The sequence below is a fragment of the Aplysia californica genome, unplaced genomic scaffold (assembly GCF_000002075.1).
Source record: "Aplysia californica isolate F4 #8 unplaced genomic scaffold, AplCal3.0 scaffold00332, whole genome shotgun sequence".
Classification (NCBI taxonomy): Eukaryota; Metazoa; Mollusca; class Gastropoda; order Aplysiida; family Aplysiidae; genus Aplysia; species Aplysia californica.
Genome location: NW_004797602.1, coordinates 547,044 through 551,802, shown reverse-complemented (window position 1 = coordinate 551,802; position 4,759 = coordinate 547,044). Strand labels below are relative to the sequence as shown.

Sequence of the window (4,759 nt, the reverse complement as noted above, 5' to 3'; positions counted from 1 at the left end):
CCTTCTCTATCCATCTTTCTCTATAATCAGAAGTGCCTGTCAGGCGCCCGGCCGCAGAGCCCACCCCGCAAAAGGGTGGGAGAGAGACAGAGTGCCCCTGACGGTGTGATGAGAGCGTCAGAGAGAGAGAGAGAGAGAGAGAGAGAGAGAGAGAGAGAGAGAGAGAGAGAGAGAGAGAGAGAGAGAGAGAGAGAGAAAGAGAGAGAGAAAGAGAGAGAGACTATAGAATAACTAAATAGCTACAAGCTAGAACTAACAGTTTACCATTCATGTCATTTGTTATAAAAAGAGGAAAAACCACTCTGATTGCCAGTTCCCCCTCCTTGTCCCCACTGAGGGAGGAAAGGAACGATCCTCAACGAGACACGGCCTGACTACGAGAGCAGTAGTCATGCCAGCCTCAACTTCACGCTCAGAGGAACTGACGCAATCTCGTCATCGTGGTTTACGTGCCGATCGATTTTACTCGACGTCTCGGCAAGACATACTTTAGAAATGATCCCTAAAAGTATGATCTTAACCTGTAATGAATTCCCCAAAATCTCTTACATTTCAGATGGTGGTTTTTCGTATGGTTTTCACATTCTCCCTTTGTGGAAAGTTGGTATCATTGTTAATGTCTGTATGCTAATAGGGAACGAATTTTACAAACAGAGCTAGGGCAGCATGTTGAATGTCTCGTTGTGTGAACACAAATATCAGCTTGACACGTGTGTGGGGTCATAGTCCTTTCGAAAACTGTGAGTCAAGAGTGAAGAATAAGGGAAGTTATTACTTTTTCTTTTCTAAGTTTATCTTCCTTTAATTTTTTTTGTCGTTCGTTTTGTTTGTTTGTTGTGTTTTGTTGTTGTTGTTTTTTAAAAAGGTGGACTAATGAGGAGAGATGTCCTGTTTGCTTCTCTGTGTCGCATCAGTATCAGGAGTTAAAAATATTTTTTTTGTGAACTCATAGCAAGGCTCACTGCTTGACTATTTTTCTCGCAGAAATTTCAAAATTCAAATAGAAATATACATAATAAGATAACAGTATTGCATTCTTTTCATGGGTGGACATTTTCTAGATAAATGAATTAAATGCTCAGATTTTCCAGCCGCAGCAAAAAACTGAAGATAGACGGAAAGAAAAGAAGGAGGAAGATTATCGTGAGTAGACAGATTTTAGCCGATATGCACATGAAAAACTATTGCCGACCGAACGGCACAGATAGACAATGGTCGAGAGTACGAAATGTGCAATCTGGCAGTTTCTAATACAACTTATTGTCGAGAGTTGCCGTAAATATCTGATAAGTTACGGAGGCAAGTGCTGATCTCTCTGTCTCTCTCTCTCTTTTAACGCATGGAGTTGAAATGATGATGCGGCAAGTACGTCACTTTCGGAATGTACCGATTTCCCGTAAAAACAAAGTGAATGGAAGCACTGCAGAATGTTGTTTTTCTTCTTTTTATTCTCTCGGCACCCATCGCAAATCCGGTAGTTTTGACACCTTATCGGTATGGCGGCAGAACAGGCCCAAAATCGGAATCTACAGGAAAAATCGGTAGATTTAGGCAGCTCTGCACTTTTCCCTGTTCTGCCCCTTAGTTACAAATCTTATCTTTGGCATTCATAATGGCCAAATTGTGTTGCATTTTGAGTACGGGGCCTTTCTACACAATTCGTTTCCGGTGAAAGTTATCGGAACCACATGCACGACAAGCGCCAAAGCAACATAATATGCCTCCACTAATTTGGTAGCAGGCATAATGCATTATTGGAGGTATACAATTAAGGTCATTGTGTTTGAGGATGAAGGAGAGAGAGGGAGGGAGAGGGAGGGAGAGGGAGGGAGAGAGAGAGAGAGAGAGAGAGAGAGAGAGAGGGGGGGGGGGAGAGAGAGAGAGAGAGAGAGAGAGAGAGAGAGAGAGAGAGAGAGAGATGAGAGAAAGCGAGAGAGAGAGACCATAGATCTAAATAGCTACAAGCTAAATCTAACAGTTTACCACCATTCATGTCATTTGTTATGAATAGAAAGAGAAACCACTCTGATTGCCAGTTCCCCCTCCTTATCCCCACTGAGGGAGGAAAGGAACGAGAGATATAGAGAGAGAGAGAGAGAGAGAGAGAGAGAGAGAGAGAGAGAGAGAGAGAGAGAGAAAGCGAGAGAGAGAGAGAGAGAGAGAGAGAGAGAGAGAGAGAAAGAGAGAGAGAGAGAGAAAGAGAGAGAGAGAGAGAAAGAGAGAGAGAGAGAGAAAGAGAGAGAGAGAGTGAGAAAGAGAGAGAGAGACTAGATATAACTAAAGCGCTACAAGCTAGAACTAACAGTTTACCATTCATGTCATTTGTTATAAAAAGAGGAAAAACCACTCTGATTGCCAGTTCCCCCTCCTTGTCCCCACTGAGGGAGGAAAGGAACGATCCTCAACGAGACACGGCCTGACTACGAGAGCAGTAGTCATGCCAGCCTCAACTTCACGCTCAGAGGAACTGACGCAATCTCGTCATCGTGGTTTACGTGCCGATCGATTTTACTCGACGTCTCGGCAAGACATACTTTAGAAATGATCCCTAAAAGTATGATCTTAACCTGTAATGAATTCCCCAAAATCTCTTACATTTCAGATGGTGGTTTTTCGTATGGTTTTCACATTCTCCCTTTGTGGAAAGTTGGTATCATTGTTAATGTCTGTATGCTAATAGGGAACGAATTTTACAAACAGAGCTAGGGCAACATGTTGAATGTCTCGTTGTGTGAACACAAATATCAGCTTGACACGTGTGTGGGGTCATAGTCCTTTCGAAAACTGTGAGTCAAGAGTGAAGAAAAGGGAGGTTATTACTTTTTCTTTTCTAAGTTTATCTTCCTTTAATTTTTTTGTCGTTCGTTTTGTTTGTTTGTTGTGTTTTGTTGTTGTTGTTTTTTAAAAAGGTGGACTAATGAGGAGAGATGTCCTGTTTGCTTCTCTGTGTCGCATCAGTATCAGGAGTTAAAAATATTTTTTTTGTGAACTCATAGCAAGGCTCACTGCTTGACTATTTTTCTCGCAGAAATTTCAAAATTCAAATAGAAATATACATAATAAGATAACAGTATTGCATTCTTTTCATGTGTGGACATTTTCTAGATAAATGAATTAAATGCTCAGATTTTCCAGCCGCAGCAAAAAACTGAAGATAGACAGAAAGAAAAGAAGGAGGAAGATTATCGTGAGTAGACAGATTTTAGCCGATATGCACGTGAAAAACTATTGCCGACCGAACGGCACAGATAGACAATGGTCGAGAGTACGAAATGCGCAATCTGGCAGTCTCTAATACAACTTATTGTCGAGAGTTGCCGTAAATATCTGATAAGTTACGGAGGCAAGTGCTGATCTCTCTGTCTCTCTCTCTCTTTTAACGCATGGAGTTGAAATGATGATGCGGCAAGTACGTAACTTTCGGAATGTACCGATTTCCCGTAAAAACAAAGTGAATGGAAGCACTGCAGAATGTTTTTTTTCTTCTTTTTATTCTCTCGGCACCCATCGCAAATCCGGTAGTTTTGACACCTTATCGGTATGGCGGCAGAACAGGCCCAAAATCGGAATCTACAGGAAAAATCGGTAGATTTAGGCAGCTCTGCACTTTTCCCTGTTCTGCCCCTTAGTTACAAATCTTATCTTTGGCATTCATAATGGCCAAATTGTGTTGCATTTTGAGTACGGGGCCTTTCTGCACAATTCGTTTCGGGTGAAAGTTATCGGAACCACATGCACGACAAGCGCCAAAGCAACATAATATGCCTCCACTAATTTGGTAGCAGGCATAATGCATTATTGGAGGTATACAATTAAGGTCATTGTGTTTGAGGATGAAGGAGAGAGAGGGAGAGAGAGAGAGAGAGAGAGAGAGAGAGAGAGAGAGAGAGAGAGAGAGAGAAAGAGAGAGAGAGAGAGAGAAAGAGAGAGAGAGAGAGAAAGAGAGAGAGAGAGAGAGAAAGAGAGAGAGAGAGAGAAAGAGAGAGAGAGAGTGAGAAAGAGAGAGAGAGACTAGATATAACTAAAGCGCTACAAGCTAGAACTAACAGTTTACCATTCATGTCATTTGTTATAAAAAGAGGAAAAACCACTCTGATTGCCAGTTCCCCCTCCTTGTCCCCACTGAGGGAGGAAAGGAACGATCCTCACCGAGACACGGCCTGACTACGAGAGCAGTAGTCATGCCAGCCTCAACTTCACGCTCAGAGGAACTGACGCAATCTCGTCATCGTGGTTTAGGCCTACGTGCCGATCGATTTTACTCGACGTCTCGGCAAGACATACTTTAGAAATGATCCCTAAAAGTATGATCTTAACCTGTAATGAATTCCCCAAAATCTCTTACATTTCAGATGGTGGTTTTTCGTATGGTTTTCACATTCTCCCTTTGTGGAAAGTTGGTATCATTGTTAATGTCTGTATGCTAATAGGGAACGAATTTTACAAACAGAGCTAGGGCAACATGTTGAATGTCTCGTTGTGTGAACACAAATATCAGCTTGACACGTGTGTGGGGTCAGTCCTTTCGAAAACTGTGAGTCAAGAGTGAAGAAAAGGGAGGTTATTACTTTTTCTTTTCTAAGTTTATCTTCCTTTAATTTTTGTTGTTGTTCGTTTTTGTTTGTTTGTTTTGTTTTGTTGTTGTTGTTTTGTTTTTTTAAAAGGTGGACTAATGAGGAGAGATGTCCTGTTTGCTTCTCTGTGTCGCATCAGTATCAGGAGTTTAAAATATTTTTTTTGTGAACTCATAGCAAGGCTC

General features: G+C 41.7%; 1 protein-coding gene and 3 non-coding genes across 5 annotated transcripts in view; all 4 read right to left on the bottom strand.

Moving 5' to 3' along the window:
* LOC101857036 (cell division control protein 45 homolog) overlaps positions 1-4,759 on the bottom strand; it is a 46,698-nt gene that overhangs the window by 8,603 nt on the left and 33,336 nt on the right. The gene's annotated exons all lie outside the window — the stretch shown is intronic.
* LOC118478020 lies at positions 297-518 on the bottom strand. The gene has a single exon (XR_004858755.1). It is a non-coding gene; the product is annotated as a small nucleolar RNA U3 (small nucleolar RNA).
* LOC118478019 lies at positions 2,343-2,564 on the bottom strand. The gene has a single exon (XR_004858754.1). It is a non-coding gene; the product is annotated as a small nucleolar RNA U3 (small nucleolar RNA).
* LOC118478022 lies at positions 4,087-4,314 on the bottom strand. The gene has a single exon (XR_004858757.1). It is a non-coding gene; the product is annotated as a small nucleolar RNA U3 (small nucleolar RNA).